This window comes from Anser anser, assembly GCF_964211835.1.
Source record: "Anser anser genome assembly, chromosome: 1".
Taxonomy (NCBI): Eukaryota; Metazoa; Chordata; class Aves; order Anseriformes; family Anatidae; genus Anser; species Anser anser.
The window spans coordinates 171,380,600-171,408,442 of NC_139720.1; the positions used below are offsets into that span (position 1 = coordinate 171,380,600).

At 37.2% G+C, this 27,843-nt stretch overlaps 2 long non-coding RNA genes across 5 annotated transcripts; one reads left to right on the top strand and one right to left on the bottom strand.

Moving 5' to 3' along the window:
* Window positions 1-7,334: 7,334 nt before the first annotated feature.
* Window positions 7,335-12,430, bottom strand: LOC310891452. Of its 2 annotated transcripts, XR_014577581.1 has the most exons (4): window positions 12,275-12,430; window positions 12,135-12,165; window positions 8,113-8,157; window positions 7,335-7,515 (listed from the first exon to the last, which is right to left on the bottom strand). It is a non-coding gene; the product is annotated as an uncharacterized lncRNA (long non-coding RNA). The 2 variants fall into 2 exon arrangements; XR_014577582.1 differs by having other exon boundaries at window positions 12,135-12,430.
* Window positions 12,431-12,467: 37 nt separating this feature from the next.
* LOC310891440 lies at window positions 12,468-21,648 on the top strand. Of its 3 annotated transcripts, none has more exons than XR_014577577.1 (4): window positions 12,468-12,772; window positions 12,971-13,435; window positions 15,013-15,091; window positions 20,050-21,648. It is a non-coding gene; the product is annotated as an uncharacterized lncRNA (long non-coding RNA). The 3 variants fall into 3 exon arrangements; XR_014577578.1 differs by having other exon boundaries at window positions 12,473-12,772; window positions 13,081-13,435; XR_014577579.1 differs by having other exon boundaries at window positions 12,505-13,435.
* Window positions 21,649-27,843: the final 6,195 nt, after the last annotated feature.

A 27,843-nucleotide genomic window follows, 5' to 3' on the forward strand; every position in this document is an offset into this window, starting at 1 on the left:
CATTATGCAGTTTATGATCCTTTTATATTAAAATATTATTAGGTGATGTAAACATCAATGAATCCACAACTTCCCATTTTCAGCATTTTCTCTCAGATAATTTATGTCATTCTCACTTGCACTTGTACTGATTGTTTCTGTACATTGAAAGAGTAATTTATATTTCTGATCCTGGGCAGTTGCGGGTGAATGAGCTTTTATGTAGATCTAACATGTCAGATATATTCTTGCTTTAAATTTTCTATGATATTTCTCAGTAAAAACAAAACAAAACAAACAAAAAAAACCCAATCCCACAGATCTGCACTTGATCAGAGGAAGTTCGTGTATACCTAGTACATATTCTGTAAATATACTTTTAACAATACAGATATCCAGGGGAAAAAAATAAATCTACATTCCTCACTGTAGGTAAAGATTTTAAAGTTAAAATAGTATTAAGTTACCTGACAATTTCATAAGTAGATGAGCAGAGTGAAAATGTCAGTTAAGTAAAAGAAACCCTGTTATGAGTGTAAAGAAATTTCCAATAATTCCACAATTTCATTAAAACTATGAAGGTAAGAAAGTATTTTGCTCTGAGTAAAATACTCAAGATCGCAGGCACCCAGGAAAATGGTAAAACTCTGAAGCAAAGAAAGGTTGCTTGAACTATAAACTGGGGTAGCAAGTTAAAAAAAAATGCTATGAAAACAGAAGTTATTAATTTCCTTGTATCAAAAGCTGTGATGTCACTCATCTATAATGGAGGCCTGTGACCCTCAGTAAATCAAAGGGCTAAATGGCTGTGGGGGTTATTTTTGATGTGGTGCTATATTCTACACATCATAACTACCTATGTTCCTCATGCATGGAGGTGTTACTAGTATTGTTTTCAGAACATACCTACTATGGTGGATTTCTTCTAATTTGTTCACCTTTTTTTACTTATTATTTTGAAAATAATGGACCTTCATCATGCAGTCAGGCACAAGACATAGGCTGTCTGACCACAAGCAAAGTAGTGTTCCAGAACCTGACAGGTTCTTTAATCTTATGTCTGGCACATTGCACCAAAAAATACATTTGCAGGATAAATTATAAATGTAGTCAAAGTTCAAGCTCCATCAAACTGCTTTTGAAGGGTTTGAGGAATGCTATAGTTATAGAAAAACAGAGTAGTGACTGCTAAAATGTCAGAATTGATCAGTATGAAGGCAGGAAGGTGTCTAGACCTTTACTAAGAAGTAGCACAGGCCTACATTGAACAACACTTTACAATAAACATCAGAGGATATCTGCTGCTGATAGAACATCTGTGTTACTGATAAAATACAGTGACGACTTAATTGCCTTTACAATGGCTCCAGTGTACAAGGTGAAAAGGTGGGCTTTCTATTGTTTTGGGAAAAAAAATGTAGGTTGGATTAGAGAATGCAGTTGGAAACACACAAACACAGGCCTTCCATGCTCTTAATTGTTTTGAAAAAGAATAAAATTTTTTTAATGAATAAAAGCCCCAAATTTTATCTTTGACTATTGAACGCTAGCAGCTGCTTCAGAAAAGAACAAGTTGTAATAAGAAAGAACAAATGATCTTTCCTTGTCCTCTCAACCTCTTTTGATTTTATGACACTTATTATTTTACATTTTTCACTATGTTTCATTGAAGCTATCTTTTTCCAAGTTAGAGAGAGCTATTTTTGTTGTACAGAAGCTATTTTGCAACTTCAGGTATCTTTCCCAGCTTTTTAATTACTTTTTTTTTCTAAGGATGTTTTATCATATGTTAGAAATCAAGGCACTTGAGTTGTCCTCAGTATCCAAAATTTAAGTATGTCCTGGAGGTACGCAGTGGCAACAGAATTTTTACTATTTTCTTTTTTATTTTATTATTAAGCTATCACATACTTACCTCTTGATTGTGGCTGCACACTGTGATGCTGCTGCTACAGAGTTATTCATAAAGAATATAAGCTCTCTTTCCTAAGAACACCTAATGTATAAACTTTTATTTTTATGTGTAATTAAGGCCATTTTTTTGCACATGCATTTTATATATTGAACTTAATTTTATCTGTCATAGGATTTAATTTTACTGTCCAATATATATTTTTTTTATCAGTTGCAAACAGCATTGTCCTTCATCCATTTTCTAGTTCTCTGACAGGGTTTTATTTTTATCCCAAGAGGGTTTAGTTTCTTTATTTTTTATAACAGTACCTCGAAAGATTTTGGAAATCTAGGTACACTTTATCAAAGACATCTTTCAGAGATTTCTAATTGGTTTGCCTGGTATGACTTCCTTTAACAGAAATCATGTTGGTTCTTCCTCATTTTCTTTTAATCTAATAATTTAATTATTTAGTACAATTTCTACAAATCTCAATTATTTTAAATAAGACATTCTGACTTACAGATACTCACATGTTCCAGAATCTTTTATTAACTGGTTTATTTTCTACACATCATTCCCCATGGTGAATTAAAGCACTAAATTGGAAGTCACACAGTATTTCAGCAATCTTGTATCTGGCATCCTTTAACCTGCTGGAGTATAACCACTTGCTTACGGAAACTGGAGTAGTTTATTCTAGTGATTTATACTTAGTTCTAGTAGCACTTGACTTTAATGATGGTTCCTTTGCAGTAAACGAAGAATTCAATTTGGAAAATTTCTAGAACTCCTCCACAGCAAATGTAACACACTGAAATAATTCCCTATTCTTTTTTTTTCCCCTCTGTATTTTCTTTTAATCTGTGCACTCAATAAATATTTTTAAGCATTTTTAGTCATTCTTCCTGATTCTGAGATGTTTGAGTTTGTTTTCATTAGTAGTTTTTAATTTTCAGCAAGTACTTTCTCAAAATCTCTTTTGGCCACTTTTATTACAGGTTTAGATTTAATTATCTCTTTCCCTCCCTCTCCCTCTTCCCCTCCCTCTCCCTCTCTCTCTCTTTCTCTTTTTGTTCCACTATATGCTTTACCATTTGAAGATTTATTTTACTTCACATACATCTTTTATTCTTTTATTTAGAGTTTTTGAGTTGTTTTTTGATGGATGGTATACATCTCGTTTGAGACTCTAGTATGGTAGTTCTAATAACACAATTTCACTTGTTAATATTTTATCATTTTGGTTGCTCCATTTTTCTTTGTTCCATTTTCTCTTCCTTTTTTTTTTTTTTTCCTTCACATTTCAGGCATTTTTTTTTTTCTTCAGAGGATGGTGTGTATTTGTGTGTGTTTCTCAGTGATAACATTTTATGAGGTCATTTCAAAGTTATTTATAAAGTAATGCTTTTCTCATTCTGTCACAAAGGGTTGATGAATGACAAGACTAGTGGATGATCCTTCATATGACCTATGAAAAGTCAACAGAAATTAGATAGATGATTTGTATATTCATTTCTTGAAATTTACTCAGCATGATGTTAACAGTGAAGTCATAATGGAGTGTTTGTGTCCATATTAGTCATAGAATCATAGAATCATTTAGGTTGGAAAAAACCTCAAAGATCATCCAGTCCAACCATTAACCTAGCACTGCCAAGTCTACCACTAAACCACGTCCCTAATCACCATATTTACACGTCTTTTAAGTACCTGTTATTAATGCTTTTTCTTTTCTTTGAAATTGAGTAAAATTCTCCTATATCACTGAGAAGATATTTCTTGGTTAAGGTTGGCATGATACACTTCAAAATATGTTGTGTATTTCAACTAAATCATATTTTACACTTGGACTTTATTTTCAAAAATACTATATATGGTAAAACATGTATAAATTTAACTGCAATTACATTAATCTAGCAATAGTTACTGCCATATCAAAGGAAAAAAAAAGTATATTCAGTGGTTCATGTTGATTTGAAAAGACAGAACATTGTGGTGGTCACAACAGCTTCATAAACCAATAGATCTGAAAGCAGAGGGTATTGCACTTAATTTAAGCAGAAATTATAAAAAATGTGCCAACAATGTAAGATGAAAAGGCAGAAATCTTTTGAACCCCAACAGAAGAGAAATAATATGACATAGTTATGAAAATCTTTTCTGTCAAAGTTAATAATAACTGTTGGAAAGGTTTACAATGCATGAAATACATGATAAATGGAATTTTCATCTCCTTTCAGCCAATTCATTTGAATCGATAAAATAAAAATGTAACTTGAGTAAAACAAGCTTACTACTTATCTGGTAAATCAGTATGAGCTTGATGACAAGTTTGATCAGAATCCTTTCAATAATTATGCTTCTCTAAAAAATTGCAAGTCCATAAAGATGAGTTTTTATTTTCAGAACTTCATGTCCAGTTTCTTAAAATGAATAGCAAACTATCAGATACAAGTATATTTGGTACTAGCATAATAATAATAATAATAATAATAATAATAATAATAATAATAAAAGTCAAATGGCTCATATTCTTGTCCTGGGCATGGGTCAGGCTGATCAAACTGAAGTTAGAACAGTTACTAGACACTTTTGCAGAAACTATAAAAAAACTCAGAAAACCAAAAGTCTTTCTGCACATGATTTTTCTTAAGACTATCTGAGTCTCCCTGAAATGTATCATAGAGTATATAAAGTAGAGAAAATATTAAAGGAGTTTGTGGTGGTTTTACCTTGCTAGGCATCTGAATTTCACCACAATCACTCTCTCACTCCCCCTCCTCAGAAAAGGAAGGGAAGAAGAAAAGGTAAAGAAACAACTCATGGGTTGAGCTAAGGATAATTTAATTAAAGTAAAAAATAATTATTAAGGAGAAATTATTATTAATTAAAAACAAATAACTAAAGGAAAAAAAGGGAAAGGGGAAAAGGTGGGGGGAAAGAAAGAAAGAAAGAAAAAGAAAGAAAGAAAGAAAGAAAGAAAGAAAGAAAGAAAGAAAGAAAGAAAGAAAGAAAGAAAGAAAGAAAGAGAAAGAGAAAGAAAAAGAAAGAAAGTAAAAGGAAGGAAGGAAGGAAGGAGGGAAGGAGGGAAGGAGGGAAGGAGGGAAGGAGGGAAGGAGGGAAGGAGGGAAGGAGGGAAGGAGGGAAGGAGGGAAGGAGGGAAGGAGGGAAGGAGGGAAGGAAGGCAGGCAACAAGCAAAGGCTGTGTGGAAGTGCAGAGGAAAGAAATTACTTTCTACTTCCCACAAACAAGCGACGCTTGACCACGTCCTTGAACTACTTGACCACTACCTTGAACGAGCCATAGTTCAGGAGGACAGATGTTTTCACAACGAGAGCCCACCCCCTCCCCTCTTCTTCCTTTTTCCACCTTTTATTGCTGTGTGACATCATATGGTATGGAATATCCCTTTGGTTAGTTTAGGTCAGCTACCCTGGTGATGTTCCTTTCTCACTTTTTGCCCACCCCTAGGGGAGTTAGGGAGAGTCCTGATGCTGTGCCAGCACTGCTCAGCAGCAGACACAACACTGGTGTGATACCAGTGCTGTTCTAGCTACAAGTGCAGACAGAGCACAGCACTGTACGGGCTGCTGCAGGGAAAGTTAACATCCCAGCCAGACCCAGTACAAAGTTAAAATGGGCCAACAGGAAATGTGGTTCTTTTAAATAGTTACACATTAAACAATATAACTCTTTTTCTTTTTTTTTTTTTTTTAATTTTTTTTTTTTTTACCACTTTTTGTGGAACTAAAAATAGCAAAATATTAAGAAAAATGTTGACATTACATGTTGATTATTCAGTCATGGTTTTTAAATAGAAAAGTTTTAAGGATTTAATATAATAAAGCATTTCAAAATATAAATGAAAAATGGTGTTGCTATGTTTGCTACTAATTATAGTGTCTTCTGACATTCCATATTCCACAATAACTCTCTCTTTTTTCCTTGTTCATTTCTCTAGTGCTTCATGTTAATTCATGTCTTATGCCATATTTTATTTCCTTATTGTTAAGGCATGGAGGGAAACTGTTCTTCAGTGCAAACTTCTGTTTTAGGCTGACAAAGGAAATATAAGAATCTTTCATAGAATCTAGACACCTCTCCATGTCTGAAGACTGATGGTGGTTTGTTGCTTCAGGTGAATTAATTTAGATAATTAGAAAGAGATAAATAATATCAGAATTTCTTCTCACCCTTTACTGTCCATTAAGGGAGCTTAATTAAATATCTCAGACACACAGAACTCTATTGCAGAAAACTAAACTTAGGTGAGATGAATACTGCATGAAATGTTGACTTTTACCTTATTTAAAACAATGTAGTGGCTATCTTTAACAATTAGATCTATTACATTTGATGGCAAATCTCTTCACTCAGAACAGCTTCTGATTTCAGAATCATTTACAGTGATGAAACCTGACAGCCATAAAATCAGTCACCAGAAATTTATATAAAGTATGATAATGAGAATTGGAAACTTCTGTGCAATGATCTGTAAACTCATGTTTTTGTAATTATATAACTTGTACCCAATATTGCTCTGTCCTTAATGTTATTTCCTCTTCCAAGCAACTAATGGCTTCATTTGGAGGGCAAGTACTCTGAAGGAAAAAAATTGTCATAGCAACAAAGTTTATTACTCGAAAATGGAGTCTTTAAAATAGTAGACATATATCTTAAAAATAAAACTAGAACATAATATCATACTTTTCCACAATAGTGCTGTTGGGAACATCATGTTGTATTTTTTTGTTAGGGAAGGGGTCAAAACTTTTTTTCATGCTGCAAGAGAGAAAAAGGTAGACTGTTTTATGGAGAAACTGCATTGGTAGAGACAGTCATGCAAGGAACAAAAATTAATCCCATAAGGAGGAAAAAGGAAATGATGATGATTAGGACTTGCAAGTGAAAACCTATAAGATGGAAAGGTGTGAGTCACACATACATTCTGAATAAGCAGGTTATTATTATTTCACTCAGTGAGAGACTATTTGGAAACTAACTCAGAATTTGGAACTCTTTGGAGTGTAATTTAGACTATGCTTACCATAGATTAAGTTTTCACTTGGAGAATTAAGCTGACAACCAGCAGGGCAGAATTTAAAGCATGGTTACCCATCCATAATACAGAAATGAGAAAGGTGTTGCGTGAAGACAAATAACTTCTATACTGCTCCTGTGATAGTGTCAAGTGTTATACCCACTGCTGTAACACCATGAAGACTCACAAGACCAGATCCCTGAAAAACACGTGCCTCTCCTTAATATGCCTTAGTTGGACCTTGAAGTATTGATCAGATGAAACACTGAAAATGTCAGAACTGGTGTTACTTCAGACACTAGTCTAGAATGATTTGTGGTTTGCTGAAACCCAGTCTAACTGCAGGATGTTAGAGTGAAAATAGAGAAACAATTTGTTTGTTGATATGAGTCCCACCTTTACTGTATATATCTACAAAATATTTAAATGCCACTTTTATAGACGAATGTCTGTTTTATACAGACTCTTCTTATAACTATTTTTTATACAAATGTATAAATAAGAAGCTGGATGATACTTATTGGAAGCTGCTGGCTGAAGCTGGAATAGCTGCAGAGGTAGTCCCAAAGTTGTCACACATGACTCCTTGTGTCAACCCTGAGGGATACCATGCATTAATATATGTAACATGATGACTACGTCCATAAAACTGCCCTGATTAGTTTGTCATGTCTCGTAATAGGTATCTGTACAAGACCTATCTCAAAAAGTCAAATATTTAAAAACAGATGCACTGTGACTTTTTCTTACAATTTCTGTAAATGTCTATGCAAATTCCATTAAGATAGAGTCAACGCTTAGATAAGAATTAATTCTACATAAAATCCTGTTTTGTTGACTTCATTCCCAGATACTATTGGACACAATTCTTTGGAAGATATTCTGAAGCCTTGCTTAACTGGGAAAAATCATCGGTTTCAATTCTATGATACAAGGCTTCACCTAAAGACGGAATTTTTCTTCTTAACTTTATGTTTGGTAAATAAACTGGCAGATTAACATCTACTGAGGAAAACACATATTTACAGTTATCTCAAGACTTTAAACTATTTAATTAAAATATTGTATTCAAAAGGTACTCAATAAGTGGAACTATTTTTACATTCCAAATCCAATCTTCTGGATTCATATAAAGAACATAGTTCAATTAACCTGGCAACTTCCATGCAACTCCTGCCCTCCTTTTGCACTGACCTTGGGGTCTGCAGAGCTGGTTCTCACTCCTCACTCTCCCAGCTCCTGTAGTCAGCAGTTGAGATAAAGACAGTTTAATAAGACAGAAAGGAAAAAGAAATAGTAGTGATAACAATATGTACAAAGCAAGTGATGCATGCAATGCAATTGCTCACCACCCACTGACTGATGCCCAGCCTGTCCCTGAGCACCAGCCCTACACCCCACCCCGACACCCCCCAGAGAGCCACTCTATATTAATTGTTCAGCATAATATCAAATGGTATGAAATATCCCTTTTGCCAGTTGGGGCCAGTTGTCCTGATTCTGTCCCCTCCCAGCTCCTCAGGCACCCCAAACCTCCTCACTGGCAGGGCAGCATGAGAAACTGAAAAGTCCTTGGCTCTGTGAAAGCACTGCTCTGCAATAACTAAAACATCAGTGTGTTATCAGCATTGTGCTCATCCTAAATCCAAAACACAACACCATACCAGCTACTAGAAGGAAAATAAAATCTATCCTAGCCAAAATCGTGATAACTTCCCATCTGCATGTCATTTCCAGGAAAGCAGGGCTCCATCACACTTAACGGTTTCTTGAGAAGGAAAAAAACATTAATCCAAACATTCACACCTCCTCATTTTTTACCCCAGCTCTTATTATTGAGCATGATGTCATATGGTATGAAATATCCCTTTGGTCAGTCAGGGTCAGCTGTCCTGGTTGTGTCCCTCCCCATTTTCTTATGCACCCCCAGCCTCCTCACTGGCAAGGCAGCATGAGAAGTAGAAAAGTCCTTGACTCTGTGCAAGTGCTATTCGGCAGCGACAGAAAGCATTATTATGTTATCAACATTATTTTATCAAAAAATCCAAACCACAGCATCACACCAGCCTCTGCAAAGAAAACTAACTCTATACCAGAAAAAAAGAAGGAAAAAAAAAAAAAAAAAGATGACAGGATTCCAAAAGTGATCTTCAAAGTGAAAAACAACAATCAAAAATCAATTTCTGAAGAGATCAATCACCCCCAAGAATGGGCCCAGACGGAGAACCAAAGTAACAGGTAGAGTCTTGCTTCACAATTGATTTGCATCACAGTGTGTGGAGCACTGCAGAGTTTAGGAATTGATGTCATAGTGTCACAGAGTTAACCTGATGTTCCAGCAAAATTTCAACCTGTTTAAGGAGGGAAAAGAAACAAAACATACAATAGAGAAAAAGGAACATGTGCAGCATGGGATGTTTTTTCAGAGAGCAAACCTCCAACTTGGGTAAAATCAAGCCCTTTTAGTATCATTGAGACATGAGAGAGCATGAGAGACACCACCACTTATGTAACCAATGGGTGCTGTTAACTTTGGCCTTCTTCCTGAGACCACCAATAGCTGTGGTGGTCTTGCCACCAACAAATAGACATTTCTTGCTTTCCTTTATTTTCTTTACACTGGAATTTTATTTCTTACATTGATTCCTACTTTCTTAGGTGATAAGTCATATTTTCAGGACGCATCTGATATGAATTATTCAGCCACACTTCAAGGATCTCCCAGGTTCCTAGGCTAAGTTCCTAGGCTGAAGGCCAAGTTATCAGGCCTGGTTTCCAGGCTGCTTTTCCAGTCTGGCAGACATATTCTTCTCTCTGTGTTTAGCAGTCATTTCATGTTAGAACTTTTCTCATTTCAGCAAGGTTATCTCTATATCTACTCCCATCAGATAATTACACTGATGAGTGCCTACATGTCATGCAAAAGTTATACTGAAAACAAGTTATGCAAATACTAGTTTCTCAACATGGATATTTGATCTTTGTTTATGACGATGTTTATTTTACATATTTCCTTCTCACTTCTGTATGTATTGCACTTAGCAAATGCTTAGAAAGAACTGCACTCCATAAGGGAACAGATCATGAATAGATCATATTTTCAAAGTCAGAAATAGTGAAACCAGTGCAACTACAGTAGGACTCCCTGCACCTCTGTCCTCATATCCCTTCAGTTGCTTCCATATAAATTTTCTTAATTCTAATAACTTTGTCCTTCAGACCTTCTCTCTGTAAAGGAGCTCATTTTCCTTTAATAAGGGGTAAAAATTGAATACAGTCCCTGTGACTTCCTGATCATCTTGGGCATAGCCCTACATATAAATGTGGATTTTATGCTGCTGCAGTTCACTGAACATCTGAAAAGAAAAGATAAATGTTCCCTGTGTAGACTACTGTGGTGACTTTGACATTGCTGGACATATATTTCCCCAATAGTGACATTCACTGTGGAGACAAAAGAAGGATTAAACATTATAATTGTACTTCGACAAGAACATATGACTTCTGGGATGGATTAATACTCCTGCAGAGGATTTTACTACTATGTCTGACAATACTTCCTCGTGAACTTTTCTTTTGGATGCCTTTTTTCTTTAGCAGTAAAATGATAAATGGAGTGTTCTGAATAAATATTTATCTCTAATCAAAATTAAAATATACCGTAAGTTCATGAAAGTTTATCCAGACTTTTCCACTACCCAACAGAATTTGATCATCTCAGCTGACCTTACAGCAGGTCCAACTTTCTTACATTTGACCCTCAGTGACCTCTTCTGACTATAATCTGAAACTTTAACTTTTTTTCCTGCTATACAAATATGAGTCACAGAAATCTATAACGGTATATATAGATGACTCGCTGTCCTGGTTTTAGAGTAGCTGGTATGGTGCTGTGTTTTGGATTTAGGATGAGCACAATGCTGATAACACACTGATGTTTTAATTGCTGCAGAGCAGTGCTTGCACAGAGCCAAGAACTTTTCAGCTTCTCACACTGCCCTGGCAGTGAGGAAGTTGAGGGTGCCTGAGGAGCTGGGAGGGGACAGAACCAGGACAACTGACCCCAACTGGCCAAAGGAATATCCTATACCATATGGTGTCATGCTAAGCAATTACTATGGGATGGCTGGGTGGGGCAGGGATGGCAGGGACAGGACACCACTGCTAAGAGACAAGATTACTATATTTACTATACAAGTAAATCTCAGGGATGAGATTACTATATTACTAGATTATTATAATTACTACAACATCTTTTAAAGAATCTTTAAAATTTTAACAAGGTTAATTTGGTTAGAATTTTCTAAATTAATTACATTTCTGAAATTATCACTCTTCTTTCGTTAAGGTTATTCAAGCTCCTATAAAATTAAAAAAAAAAAAAGTCATCATTCCAGACTGTGGATCTATTACTCTTAGAATTTCCCAACAGATAGTGCATCAAAGCTTTCACTCATAGCAGCTGGAAAAGAGATCTGAGACCACAGAGGAATACACCCCCGCCTATGTCTCAGGTCTGTTTGAAGGAGTTACTTTAAGAGTCACAAAGTAAAAGAAAAAAAATCATTTCAGCTGTACAGCTTCAAAGTTTCTCTAACATAAAATAGATCTGCACAAAAACTGAAGTCCCAGAAGGCAGAAAATGCCTGTTTAAAAGGGAAATTTTAACTCTGCCATGACAAATGCAACTAGAAATCAGAGGTGTTTTTTTTCTTTTTTTTTGTTAAGTGGAAATATTATAGCAGTAGTTACCCTTATTATTATTTATTTTCTTAATATTTATATATAGATCAATGCTATATTGAAAATAAATAATTTATTTAGAGTAAAGCAGTATTCATGACGATATATTATTTCATTTCATAATCTGACTGAATAGTAGATATATATGCACAATGACCACCTGAATTCTTAGGAGATAATTACGTTATCATGCGATTATAAGCATAGTCAATACACTCAGTTATCTAGTAAACCTATAAACATATTATTTTCCTGGAGTATTTCTCCAGTTTAAGATCCAAGAAAATTTCTTGCAAGTTCAAAGTCAACTTAAAACATTGAAAAAAATGCCACATCATACAATATGTTACAGAATACTCATGTTTAAAGATCTTCTTTTTTTCTGTCCATGAGACTGAAGAAAATGGGAAAACCAGCAGGTTGGTAAACCTTTTTTTGAAGTAAAAAAATAAATGAATTTGAAAATAATATACCTATGTTTCATCCATGCTACAAAGGGAAGAACTGAATTGAAAAGAAGTTAGATATTTTCTTAAGATAATCAGAAGATGTCAGTACTGTGGACCTCTAGCACTGTGAAGCCCTTCCTAGCACCTGGAGTCCAAAAACTCACTTCCAGCTCACACAATGATGGAGATCTGTGTGGTTATTACTTGCCCTGATTTTCACTGCTGGGAAATTGACAGAAAGAAAGAGAAAGATCAGATCTGCCTTTCAGCAGTACCAGATTTTCTTGGTTTGGATAATTGGAGGAACAAAGGACAGAGAATACTCACCAGAGAATTAGAACTCGGAACAGGTGATGTCCCAGTCCCACAGTAAGAAATCAATAAGACCCATTTAGTGATATGGAAGCCGCAGCCAAACAACAGCTGAAACAACTAACAGCCCCTGAAGATCTATGGAAGCCCAGTTCACACATTGTATAATACAAATGGTTCCAGAACAGGTTTTACTTACACTTTCTGTGCTACATGAAATGTTTCAAAATCTTTCTTTCCTTCAAAATTTTCATTTGCTAGTGATGTTGTCTGTAAGAAGTACCAATACCATTTCTATTGGAACTTGCTGCAAAATCAAAACTGAGTTCTGTGCATGCAAATATCAAAAGGTATCATCTTTAGGGTGAAAATCTGCATCTTCTTATGCTTAAACAACTTTAATTTACTTAGGAAAAAAAAGGTGATTACCAAATAAAATTTGACTCCAGGTTTCTAAGTGATTTTTCTGGAGTAGTCAGTGGACTGAAATGGCGTAATGAAGGGTTGTTGTTGTTGTTATTATTATCATTATTATTAATTTCCTGCAGGTTGTCATTGCAGAATAAAATAATTTTGTCATTTATGAGATCCTGATGTTATTTGTTGATGCCAGAAGTGTTAAATTCATAGAGATAAGTTATTGACAACATCCTTGCAGTACAGAAGACCAGTGGAACTGCACAGGGAAGATCATTACCAGCAGGATGAGGAAAATGGTCCTTTCCCTCTGTTCAGCCTTGGTGAGAAACATCTGGAGTACTGGGTTCAGTTCTGGGCTCCAGTGCAAGAGAGGTGTAGAACTACTGGAGCACGTCCAGTAAAGGGCTACAAGAATTGCTAGAGACTGAAACATTTGTCACCCCAAAGAGAACTGGGACTGTTTATACAGGAGAAGAGAAGGCTCAGGGAGATCTTACCCAGCTGCATAAATACTTAATGAGAGAGATTGAAGAATTATAGAATCACAATAATTCTTGGATAATCTTTGCATCTGCAGTAAATCAGAAATGAACGTAAGTATGCTATCACATGAAAATAAGTATTTGTTTCCTCAAATTACTCAGATTTTATAAAATAACTGGAAAGAAAAAGACTGATACTTTCTTCATATGAAATCTTCCTAGCTTTGGAAACCTAGTGTTTAAATCCACAAATCTATTTTTGCCATTTCTAAAACATGTATGTCTGTGTGGCTATCTGATCAGGATCTTATCTTCATTTAAAACCGGATTTCTTTCTTTTTCTGAATAATAGTAGTAAGAGATTTAATTATTACTGGTCTTAGAACGCAAAGGATACAGATCACAAATTAAAGGTATTTCTTTTTTTTAGATATAAATATACAAACACACATAAATCAATCATATACAAATGGTTAACAAAGCATATGGCCCTAATTTTTCTACAAATGGTCAGCAAATTTTATAGCCCCAATTCTTTTCCTTAATTGTTTATGTAGAAATCAACAGTATTTCAATGAAAGCTGGTGGTAGATGCAGCAAGGAAATCTGAGGACACAAGAGACTTGCTATATCAGGCCATATTAAAGTGTGGTATAAAAAATTATGCAATTTTATTTTATAACTCTGAGCTGTGACTTACAAATTTGTGGACTATCAGGGCTTTATCAGTTACTTATAAAAAGACATATGAAAGATTATTAATAAAGACAAGTCTACCACTTGTCTAAGGAAAGTCTAAGGTAGGCTTAAAGATTGTATATAAGGTTTTAATTTCCACTTAATTTTTCTATTAATATTTACTTTGGTCTCTTAAAAAAATCAGACCCCTGTTATATCTCACCATGCTCTGTTTAGCTGAATGCACATGTATATATGAATGTTTTTGCATTTCTGAAAGCAACTGGAATGTTGTTATCTTCACAGGCTTTTTTTGTCCTGAATCAAAAAAAATAACATTTGGATTAAAAAAAGGAGATATAATTTAGGCAAAAGATATCATAAAATGCCATCACTAGTTGTTATTATTAATATATTGGGAAAGCCATAGAAATTCACAATGTAGGACAATATATAAGATGAAATTAGAAATTAATTCACAGAGACAGTAAATCATGAAAGACTACTCAGCATAGAATGGAACAGCTAAACAAAAATAACTTCTGAGAAAAAATAGGAAATATTTGGGTAGGGGGATAAAACATATTTCTGTGATGTAACATTAAAGAATTTCAAACAGCTGTATAAGTACAAATGGATTTGTGTTGGTTTTAAGATGCAAACAAATATGACAAAACATTGTCTTCAGTTTCTAATATATTGTGAATTGATTTATTTATTTTAATATATCTGTTCATATATCAAATATTTCTGTAATGATACATGATTCTCTAATCACAGAGATTATAATCTAAGTAGCTATATATTTGTATATATACATTGATGTGTCAATTTAGTTATGTGAAGAAAAGCCTCAGATAAGACATGCCTTCAGGGATTCCCTTTTTCTTCAAATTATTTTCCCTTTCTTTGTTCTTTTAGAAAATCGAATGTCCTCTCATGAATCATCACCTTGCAAAAAAATATCCCCCAAAACAAAACCAAAAAACCCTTTTTGATCAATGTTACAGGTCTTCGGGATCATCAGTTAATTAAAACTTCATTCCTAGCTCTACTTGCATTGGAAATCAAGCTGAAAATATAACCAGGGTAAGCCATTGAAAAGATATCTTGCATTCTATAAAAAAAGGAGGATTTACTATCCATTTTAAATATTTAGCATAAAGTTTGGTGCAAACAAAGTTAAGCTCTATACTGATAAAAGTAAACTGTCATTCTTTTCTCCTGTTCTGTACAAGAGACAGATTTTAAACTGTATGATGACACTATACAGTTGATAATGATAATTAATACTGAAGATTAAGATCTTTTTCCTGCTATTTAAGTAGAATTATTTGAGTCTAAATTTCTGAACAAAAAGATAATTATTTCTATGTTGGAATTGACTAATTTTCTTTGAAGCTCACTCTCATTATTTCTCCCAAGAATGTACAGTTGTGTACAATTGTGTCATATCATCTAGCTGAAAAGAATCAGTTCAGAGGGAATCACTGCAGAAGCTGACAGTTACACAAGAGAAAACAACCGAGGCTTATTTTAAAAAGTTATCAAATCCAAACAGAAGACAATATAAGCTGCAAAAAGAGTGGAGCTGTGTTCATAAGCTTGCCTCAGGCAAACCGTATGTTCAGTTCACATTTACTCCTTATTTGGCACAGAAAGGAACTATAAAAGCTAGAAAAAATAAAATAAAATCTTTGACTGTATTTTATGCCTATGGGAAAACTATACCTAAAGTAATATGATCTCTACTATTTGTGATGTGAAGAATGAACTCTGGAAAGCATCAAGTCCATTCAAACGTCCTGAAATGACATTTTATAATACAGTAGTTTGAAGATACAACACAATCAAAAATACAGAACCCTTGTGGTACAAGTAAGACTTAGTTACTCTTTTATTATTATTATTATTTACCTGGCTTTAATATGCTTCAGATGCTACTGGGCAAGGGGCAAAACAATTTGTTATTAACAATGCATCTTCTGAAGTGCTCTCATTGATTCCTGGGAGGAGTTAGTACTAGCTAACCGTTAGAAGCTATCTATTATATTGATTGAAATAAAGAGGAGATACAGAAAAAAGGAACATCAAAAAACAAATCTTATTTTACAAATCTACTCAAAAGTAAGTCACAAAATAACAAACGTGTGATTTGAAATATGTAATAGACATGAACCATCTATGGAGTCAACCTTGTTATGATTTTCCCTACCATGTTTGCAGTGCAGGCAGACAGAGAAGATGCTCGTACACAGTTTGTATTTAACCTCGTCTACTGTCCGTTTTGCCACTGAGACAACTGGTTATAACAAGCAGCACGTGGAATGGAAAGGGGATATGGCAGGTGAAGATAACATTTTTAGATGTAGCTGTTGAATTAAAGCTTGCCCTGTGACAGAAGACTTTGAAAGAACGAAACACAACAAAAAGCATATTACAAAGACAAGGACTCCTAGAGACCTAGACCCTCTAATAAGTTTGTATGCAAGTCAGTCTGTAGCTGGCCAGTTCAGAGTATATGCCCAGAGTTCACTGGCAGAAGCAATGCTGACAGAAGAATATATGATAACCAAGTCTGAATAGTAGATAGGGCAGCCAACTGGAGTTCTGGTGAGATACCTGTGTCTATAGTGAGATCCCTTCAACAGCTGGTGGGTCTGGCTACATTTATAGGCCTGTCTGATTTACAGGATGACTATAGGATGGTAATAGGATTTATAGGATGGACAAGAATTAATAGAAATGGGAAACATTTGAAGAACATTTCTGAGATTAAATGCTTCTTCCTGTATTTGAACATGGTCTATCGCTAATGTTGGTAAATGAACCGTCTCCTTGCTTCACCAGAAGTATGAAATTATGCCACACGTTTGGTGGCACAGACATACAAGGGAGGGCTAATTCTCCCAAGGCTGAGGTGTCTGAACTGTCAGAGAGAGCAGAGTAGTATACAGGGGTCTGAGGGCTGGATACTGGAGGGGCTAGAGGTACAAGCCAGCCACTGGCAGGACCCATGTTCATGCATGTGGGTGAGATCTGCTAGTAGGCTTTGACCAGAGAGCAAGAGCAGTGTCAGGTCATTTCTGTTGTTCAAATTTACATTAGTGTTTTTAGGGTAGATGTCTGTAAAGGCACTACTCTTTGCTAATCAACTAGCAGTCAACTGTGTCTGTGGGATGTGTGTATTTGTGTGTGTGCATACGTGTGATAGCACAACAGGAAGAACACTTCCCTCTGATCATGCAGTCTGTTGCATTCAGTCAGACTATAAGGCTTTACACAAACATTGCAGTCTGCATAATTAGGCCAATGAGTCTGTCCTGGTTTTGGCTAGGATAGAGTTAATTTTTGTCATAGTAGCTGGCATGGTGCTGTGTTTTGGATTTAGGGTGAGAATAATGCTGATAACACACTGATGTTTTAATTGCTGCAGAGCAGTGCTTGCACAGAGACAAGGACTTTTCAGATCCTCACACGACCTTGCCAGCGAGGAGACTGGGGGTGCCTGAGGAGCTGGGAGGGGACAGAATCAGGGCAGCTGACACAAACTGGCCAGAGGGATATTCCATACCATTTGTTATCATGCTGAACAGTTAATAAGGGGTGGCTGGCCACGGTGAAGGGTGGCCACAGGGATTGCTGCTCGGGCATGAGCTGGGTGGTGAGTGGGTGGTGAGCGGGTGAGCAGGTGGTGAGCAATTGCATTGTGCATCACTTGCTTTGTACACATTATTATTATTACTATTATTTTATCATTATTATTTTTCTTCCTTTTCTGTCCTGTTAAACTGTATTTCAGCCCACAAGCTTTTACTTTTTTTTTTTTTTCCTAATTCTCTCCCCCATCCCACTGGGGAGGGAGTGGGGGCATTGAGTGAATGGTTGTGCGGTGTTCAGCTGCCTGCTGGGTTAAATCACAACAGAGTCAGAAGCTAAGTTCAACAGCAGCAGCTACTGCAATACACAGAGACAAGCAGGGCATTTAGGTAGTATGTCAGTATCTGGAAAGTATTTTAATAGGGCAAAAGAGCTATAAATTGAAGATAAAAATGTTGTTGGAATTAGTAATGTATTTCCAGCAACACATACAGACCCTTACAGCTCCAACAGTAGCACTACAAATTAAATCTTATGACAAAACATTTTCATGGGATTAATACACAATTCAGTAAGTAAAAATAGTACCGTTTTCATTGGGCATTCATTTTTCATTTATACTAATCAAATATAGAAGTACATTATGTAGAAATACAATCTGGAAAAACAATTTTCCCGTGAAAACAGTGTGTTCAAATGCTATTGTAGCTTTTATATATTCTGTGTTTTAATAGGATCCTGTGTCAAGATTTTCTACAATTATTCTTTGGGTTTTCAAGTGTGGAAGTTATTTTAGTCTGGGCTCACTAGTGATAAATCCTAAGCCAAACATATTAAATATTTTGCTTTTGTTCCTGAGGAAGGTAATATTAGTCTCATTTACTAGATGAATTTGGAAACTAAGTGTATTACTAACAGTTGTTCCTGTCAAGCATGATTAATTCTCTCAAACAAATAACTAGCTATTTCCATTTCTGTAGAGATGTCACATACAGAATGCAATCATTTCTTTTTAACTCAGTATTCTCAGCTCATTCTATTCAGTATTCTCTATATTTCAAGTATCTCAAATGAAGAAAATAGAATATTTTAGCAGAGAAAACCCACCTGTGGTAAAATGTGTTTCAGAGTACCTTGGCATTCCAATATTACTTCTATGTAGCACAGAAGAGCTATCAGCACTGGTGGCACCTAGATTTATTTATGTATTTTATTTTATTTTATTATTATTTTATTATTTATTTTGTTTTATTTTATTTTTTATGTAGTAATAGTTATCAGGTAAAACAGCAGATCAAGATGAAGTATATATGGTTCAATATCAAATATATACATGCAAATTTTTATTATTTCTTGTAAAAGATATTGAGATGTTAGAATAATAAAACATAAAACATAATAGATTTAAACCAAAGAACATTATTAGGAATTAATATTAAATAGTATGTCAGAAAATTTAAATTAAAAAAGTCTTTACTAAAATCAGATACTCCAAAACTGTGCTGCTGAATCTAATCTGTTAATTACTAGACAATTCCTGTCAATACTCTGTAAATACACTTATTTTCTTACTAACATCAGCTACTTGATATCAAGACTCCTACACAGAAAATATTTTTGCTTTTTAGATTGCATGCTTGCTTGTTTCTAGCAGTGTCCTTTAATGAAAAAAGTAATTGTTGTTTTGGAGTGACAGGTGTCATCAGATCAGGCTTGCTCAGCAAATAAAGAAAAATAATAAATTTTAATAAAGAAAAATATTGCATTTCAGTTTCATTCAGATATATTTCCTTTGTTCTTTGAGAAGAGACATTTCAACCCTGGAACAATTTGAGGATTTTGGCTACATATCTTGTTACACCATAAAATACAACTAGCTGGCTGCAGTTCAGTTGCCAGCTATTTCACAGCTTAATTTTTAATGACATAATTTTAGGTACTAAATTTCCAAAGCAATCCAAAGGGAATTAATGGTATTATTAACAGAGCTAAAAACAAGTCAGGGGGTTAATCCCTATGTACTTCCCTGTAAAAAGTAAAGAAAAAATAAATGCAATTACAATTTACAATTCTCAGTAATGAACAGGATGTTGAGGTAAGAAAATTTAACCTTGAAAGAAAATAGATCAGTCCTGTCTTTTGTTTGTTTGTGTGTGTGTTTGTTATTTTAGCAGTATATCTAGAATATATCTATTCATCTGTTCACTGTAAAAAAAAAAAAAAAAAAGACTTTAAAATTCAAAATTTAAGGCCAATTTTTCTTCAGCTGCTGGAAAAAAAAAAAAAAAAGCCCCATGACCAATGTAGTGAAAAATATTTAGAAATGGAAGCACTTTTGTATTTGTGTTCCTTCTGGCAACACACTTTCCACCATTCTAAGCAGGTGGGTTTCAGTTTGACTTGAATACATCAGTTCCTCGAAGACAGACAATGCATTTCTTTTGTAGATGTTTCTATACTGTGCATGGAAGCTGTGATGGACTACTTAAGAAAGCCCTGAAAACATCATTGCAAACTGAAGAAGTATTGATATCGTCAGTGTCATGGGCAGATCAAAGATAGAATCCTCTGAGAATAACAAACACAGTGTTCTAAGGTGATGAGTAAAGAGGTTATGAATAAGTTATAAATGGAAAGAATTGAGTTAAAGAAAGAGATTTGAAAGTTATAGTCTCAGTGAGCTGACAATCACATCTATGCTTAGTTGGAAGCAGCTTATTTCAGTTTCTACATGGTTGTTCTCAAAAGGAAAAATATTTAAATTGTATACTTCCTACACAAAGGGTTAAATGCTTCCCTGGAATTTAGTGGACCCCTGCTGTCTCCATTGTTTAAAATCAGTTACTTTTTTCACTGCTGCAGTCTGCACTTATATTTGATGATGATGGTTCCATTGTGTTTTGTACAACCTGCTTGTAATCCTACAGATTCTGAAATTATTTTTTCTTTCTTTTATGTTTCTTCTATTCACGACAAAAAAATAAAGATGCATATTTAACTTGTAAACCTGTTGCAGTCTAAAATTTTACATCAGTGATTCTAAACTGCTGAATGAGCAATATTTCAAAAGGTCCTGGTCTAAGTGTGCTTGATGCAGACAAAAAAATACTCAATTCACATAAATTAAATCAGGATCAAATCCATTTTGGTTTGTTTTTTTGTAGGATCAGCGTCACCAATGTAACAGATAAACTACAATAACAGACACTTAAAAATGTCAACACTCATAAAAAATTCTTTTTAATACCCTTCTATAACTAGTCTCCAAACTTCTAATCTGTCTCCCCACACACAGATATTCTTCATGCCCAACCTGAAGAACTACTTGTCACCAGCCCGCTGCTCTCCTGGGAGCTGGAGTTCCCCTCCATGTACACCCTATGTGTAGGAGATGTAGTTACTCTGGCTTTGAGTGCACACCTTGTGCTCCCAAACCCCTGGTGATCCACATGCTGCTGAGAAAGCACCTGATGGGCTCATGCTCACACATCTAAAGCACAGTCCCTGCACTGTCATCCTGCGTATTGCAGCCCACAATACCACCCCACTCCCAAAAATGCAGTTGCTCATGACACCCCAGGAAGGCTGCTTTGTCCTGCCTGGGCAGGGCTTGGGATTCTGCAGGGTGCTTTCAGCAAATGTCAAGCCAGGTTTGACTGACACTGCTTTCTCCACAAGGTCTCTTTACTCTTAGAATCATAGAATCACAGAATCACAGAATGGTTGAGGTTGGATAGGACCTCTGAAAATCATCTAGGCCAACCTCCCTGCCAAGCAGGTTCACCCAGTGCAAGTTGCACAGGATGGCATCTAGGTGGGTTTTGAACATCTCCAAAGAAGGACACTTCACAACCTCTCTGGACAACCTGTTCCAGTGCTCTGTCACCCTCACAGTAAAGAAATGTTTCCTTATATTCAGCTGGAACTTCCTGTGTTTTGGTTTGTGCCCATTACCTCTTTCCCTGTTGCTGGGCACCACTGAAAAGAGTCCAGCCCCATCCTCTTGACACCCTCCCTTCAGATATTTGTACACATCGATAACATCCCCGCTCATTCTTCTCTTCTCCAAGCTAAACAGGCCCAGCTCTTTCAGCCACTCCTTGCATGAGAGCTGCTCCAGTCACTTAATCATCTTTGTAGCCCTCTGCTGAACTTGTTCCAGGAGCTCTATGTCCCTCTTGTACTGGGGAGCCCAGAACTTGACACAATATTCTAGGTGAGGCCTCACCAGGGCTGAGTTAAGGGCTGAGTCACCTCCCTTGACGTGCTGGCAACACTATTCTTAATGCAGCCCAGAATACCATTGGCCTTCTTAGCCACAAGGGCACATTGCTGGCTCATGGTCAGTCTGCTGTCCACCAGGACTCCCAGGTCCTTCTCCGCAGGGCTGCTTTCCAGAAGGTCAGCTCCCAACCTGTACTGGTGTATGGGGTTATTCTGCACTAGGTGCAAGACCCTACATTTGCCTTTGTTGAACTTCGCGAGGCTCCTTGCCACCCAATGCTCCAGCCTGCCCAGGTCCCTCTGAATGGCAGCACAGCCTTCTGGTGTATCAGCCACTCCTCCCAGTTTTATGTCACCTGCAAACTTGCTGAGGGTGCACTCTATTCCATCATCCAGGTCGCTGATGAATAAGTTGATGAACAACATCACTGGACCCAGTACGGACCCCTGGAGGAAACTGCTAGCTACAGGCTTCCAACTAGACGGATCACAGCCCTCTGAGCTCTGCCATCCAGCCAGTTCTCAATCCACCTTACTGACTACTCATCCATCCCACACTTCCTGAGCTTGCCTATGAGGATGTTATGGGAGACTGTTGAAAACCTTGCTGAAGTCAAGGTAGATGACATCTACTGCTCTCCCCTCATCCACCCAGCTAGTCATTTCACCACAGAAAGCTATCAGGTTGGTCAAGCACAATTTCCCCTTGGTGAACCCATTCTGATTACTCCTGAACACCTTCTTCTCTTCCATGTTCTTGGAGATGACCTCCATGATGAGTGATTTCATCACCTTTCCAGGGATGAAGGAGAGGCTGAGAGGCCTTCTTGCCCTTTTTGAAGAATGGTGTTACCTGGGTTTTCTTCCAGTCCTCAGGCACCTCTCCTGTTCTCCATGACCCTTCAAAGATGATGGAGAGTGGGCTAGCAATAACATCTTCCAGCTCCCTCAGCACTTGTGGAGGCATGCCATCTGGGCCCATGGATTTGTGGGTGTCAAGTTTGGCTAAGAGATCTCTTATCTGATCCTCTTTGACCAATGGAAAGTCCTCCTTTCTCCAGACTTCCTCTCTTGTTTCTAGGTTCAGAGATTCCTGAGGGCTGGTCTTAGCAGCAAAGACTGAAGAAAAGAAGGCATTCAGTAGTTCTGCGTTCTTTGTACCCTTTGTCACCAGGGCACTCACCACATTAAGCAGTGGGCCCACATTTTCCTTAGTCTTCCTTTTGCTATTGATATATTTGAAAAAGCCCTTGTCCTTGACACACCTTGCCAGATTTAACTCCAAAATTAATGGAGTTAATGTTGTCACATGTGTGACAACATGTTGGATAATAGGTCTTCCCAGGGTTCCTCTCAGTGCTGGGAAGGGATACGTACATATTTTACTGTAGTATTTGACAGTATAAAATTAACTTCATAAACCTCTGAGCCACCAACCTAAAATAAGAGGGGAGGTGTTGTGATTTCTTTTCTTAAAAACCTATTCCAAGAGAGAAGTGAGAAACAAAGGAAAGAAACCAAAAAAGCCTTCCAGCCATCCTTCCTCTTCCACCTCCTCCCCCCAAGTGGCATAGAGGAATGGGGGAATGGGGGTTGTGTTCAGTCTGTAGCACTTTGTCTTTGCTGCTCCTTCTCAGTCACCCTCTGCCCCTGCTCCAATGTGGGGTCCCTCCCACAGGATGCCGTCCTTCCCAAAATGATCCTGTGGGGGCTTCCCACAGGCAGCAGAACTTCAAGAACAGCTCCAGATATGAGTCCATACCACAGGGTCCATCCCTCAGGAGCAAACTGCTCCAACCTGGGTCCCCCACAGGCAGCAGCTCCTTCCAGGTCACCTGCTCCTGCATGGGCTCCTCTCCACGGGCTACAGGTCTGGCCTGGAATCTGCTCCCGTGGAGGTCCTCCACAGGCCACAGCCTCCATCAGTGCAGGTCCACCTGCTCCACTCTGGTCTCCTCCAAGGGCTGTAGTGTGGAACCCTGCTCCACTGTGGGCTTCATGGGGGCAGCCTACTTCACCATGGTCCTCACCAAAGGCCACAGGGGAACTTCTGCTCTGGTGCCTGGAGCACCTCTCCCCCTCCTTCTTCACTGACCTTGGCATCTGCAAGGCTGTTTGTCACTCCTCTCTCTCTCCCAACTGTTGCACAGCAGTTTTTTTTGTTTGTATGTTTCCTTTCTTAAATCTCCTCTCACAGAGGCGCAAATAACATCGCTTATTGTCTCGGCTCTGGTCAGCAGCAGGGCCCTTATCTAACATGGGTCAGCTTCTGGATTCTTCTCAGAGAAGCTACTCCTATGGCCCCCCTGCTACCAAAACCTTGCCACGGAAACCCACTACAGCAGTAAATATTTTTCCTATCACATTGAGTTTCACATGATGTGTATTACAGATTGTAACATTCATACCATCTAATTTTAATCATCTACTTGTAGTATTCTGAAGTCACCTTCTGTTGATAATTTACTTTTACTATATTAGCTACACAGGGAATTAAGAGCTAATTTCAAAATCTCAGTCACATCTCAGTTGCATGTTTGAAGTAACCAAGAGCAGACAGTGTGAATAACTCCCTCAGTAACCTGTTTCTGCTGCCATTCAAGATATGAGCTATCACAAGATGACATTTGCCGCCCTCCTCGGTGCAACTTTAAGAACAACATAAGTGCTCAGACACTGAGGAATTATTAACCTTCTCTTTCAAGCTGGTGTTTTCAGTAAGACTTTTTAAAGTGTGGGGTCTCTGGGATAATACTATATTATGATATTTTACTAGTATTGTGGGGAAGATAATGTATGCAGATAACTAATAAAATTTAGTTATGGATTGTGTTCTTAAATGACTAATCCAAAATACATTATGATTTTTTTAATTGAAGAAAAATACCCTTTCTTCCACACTTTCTTCCATGTATGTGACATTGAACAAACTTTTGCATATTGCCACACATATCATCTTTGCATATTAACTGGACTATAGTCATAGAACCATAGAATATCCCAAGTTGGAAGGGACCCATAAGGATCATCGAGTCCAACTCCTGGCACCACACAGGTCTACCCAAAAATTCAGATCATATGACTAAGAGCATAGTCCAAACACTTCTTAAACTCCAACAAGCTTGGTGCAGTGACTACATCCCTGGGGAAACTGTTCCAGTGTACGACAACCCTCTCAGTGAAGAACCTCTTCCTGATATCCAGCCTGAACCTCCCCTGCCTCAACTTGACACCATTCCCTCAGGTCCTATTGATGGTCACTAAAGAGAGTAAATCAGCGCCTTCCCCTGCCCCTCCGCTCCCCCTCATGAGGAAGCTGTAGACTGCGATGAGGTCCCCTCAGCCTCCTCTTCTCCAGGCTGAACAGGCCTAGTGACCTCAGCCGCTCCTCATACGTCTTCCCCTCTAGGCCCTTCACCATCTTCATAGCCCTTCTCTGGACACTCTCCAACAGTTTCACATCCTTTTTGTACTGTGGTGCCCAGAACTGCACACAGTACTCGAGGTGAGGCTGCACCAGCACAGAATAGAGCGGGACAATCACTTCCCTCGACCGACTAGCGATGCCGTGCTTGATGCATCCCAGGATACAGTTGACCCTCCTGGCTGCCAGGGCACACTGCTGGCTCAAACTCAGCTTGCTACCAACCACAACCCCCAGATCCCTCTCTGCGGGGCTGCTCTCCAGTGTCTCATTGCCCAGTCTGTACGTATAGCCAGGGTTGCCCCGTCCCAGGTGCAGGACCCGGCACTTGCTTTTGTTAAACTTCATGCGGTTGGTGATTGCCCGGCTCTCCAATCTGTCCAGATCTCTCTGCAAGGCCTTTCCACCCTCAACAGTCAACAACTCCTCCAAGTTTAGTATCATCAGCAAATTTGCTCAAAACACCTTCTAGTCCTATATCCAAATCATTTATAAAAACATTGAAGAGGACTGGTCCAAAAATGGAGCCTTGGGGGACCCCACTAGTGACTGGCCACCAGCCTGATGTTGACCCATTTACCACAACCTTCTGAGCCCTAACCATCAGCCAATTGTTCACCCACCATGTGATGTTTTTGTTTAGCTGTATGCTGGACATTTTGTCCAGTAGGAACATCCTTGCATATTAACTGGACTACCCTTGACCTATCCTTGCATATTAACTGGACTACCCTTGACCTATCCTTGCATATTAACTGGACTATAGTCATCAACATCTCCCAAACAAGCAAACAAAAAAGCAAACATAAACCTCATATAAACCTCTTCTTTTAGGCACAAATCTGCTATGTTAATACATTAATCAGAGATGGGGAACATTTCTGGAAATAGAATTTGGTCACTATATTTGACTACATTGTCACTGTACTTGAGAGAGGTCTGGCAATGGAACAGGCTTCCCAGGGAAATGGTCTCAGCAACAAGCTTGCTGAAGTTCAAGAATACACTCTTAGAAATATGTCCTGTCATGTGGAGGCATGGTCCTTGTGTGTCCCTTCCCACTCAGGATATTCTATGATTTTAAGGGAAAAGGGAAAATGAAAGAGGAAGGGGAAGGAAAAAATAAAAATAAAAAATAAAAAATAAAAATAAAAACAAAAATTGAAAAAGAAAAAGAAAAAGAAAAAGAAAAAGAAAAAGAAAAAGAAAAAGAAAAAGAAAAAGAAAAAGAAAAAGAAAAAGAAAAAGAAAAAGAAAAAGAAAAAGAAAAAGAAAAAGAAAAAGAAAAAGAAAAAGAAAAAGAAAAAGAAAAAGAAAAAGAAAAAGAAAAAGAAAGAGAAAGAGAAAGAAAGAGAAAGAGAAAGAGAAAGAGAAAGTGAAAGAGAAAGAGAAAGAGAAAGAGAAAGAGAAAAAGAAAGAGAAAAAGAAAGAGAAAGAGAAAAAGAAAAAGAAAGAGAAAAAGAAAAAGAAAAAGAAAAAGAAAAAGAAAAAGAAAAAGAAAAAGAAAAAGAAAAAGAAAAAGAAAAAGAAAAAGAAAAAGAAAAAGAAAAAGAAAAAGAAAAAGAAAAAGAAAAAGAAAAAGAAAAAGAAAAAGAAAAAGAAAAAGAAAAAGAAAAAGAAAAAGAAAAAGAAAAAGAAAAAGAAAAAGAAAAAAGAAAAAGAAATGTGATTTTTGGACTGCCCCTGGACAGTTCCTGGGCTGAGCTCAGGAGCTATTACGGGTCAGGATATTCCTCCATATTTAGTTTAGATTTTGCCAAATTGTTTCTGAGGTGAAGACAATTTAATAATATAGGTATCAGAAGCTGATGTCAGTGCAAGCATACAGTTCTGGGCACGTTTCAGTTATTGACAGCTGAAGTACTAATTTTGGTAGACTAAATCACCCTCTGGAGATCTTCAAACTTATCTCTCTTTCTCATAACCTCACTATAGATGTAAGCATATGTATATATAGGAATGTTGCTGAAGGATACCCTGAAAAGCAAGTAAGGAGTTGCATAGTAATCAACAGCTTGTAAGTAGAAAAAAAGAGGGAGTAGTATGCTGGAAAGTCAAAGCTGCAGAAGTCAGAAATCGTAGAAAGGTTAGTAGTGATCTCCTATAGTTACAGACTTAGAACTAGCCTGTACCTATAAAATAAACATACTCATCAGAAATGGTTAATGTACATCTAGAAAAGCCAATGGAGCTTGAAGCTTGTATTACTGTCATGCAGTGGCTATTCAGAGTGAACTAGGAACACTCTTGAAATCATTGCAAAATTTGTGTAGACATATCTGGTGTATTATGTGTGTGGTTTATGTGGCAAGGAATGGTAGCAGGAAGCTTCAGGGGTGGCCTTGGTGAGAAGAGTCCAGAAGCTGCCCCATGTTAGATAAGAGCCAATCCTAGTTCTTTTTCCACTGGTCAGAGCTGAGATGGTGAGCGACGTTGGTTGTGCCTCTGGGAGAGCAGATTAAAGAAAGGGAAAAAACCTGCTGTGCAACAGCAGCAGGGAGAGAGGAGTGAGAACCAGCCCTACAGACCACAAGGTCAGTGCAAAAGGAGGGCAGGAGGTGCTCCAGGCACCAGAGCAGAAGTTCCCCCACGG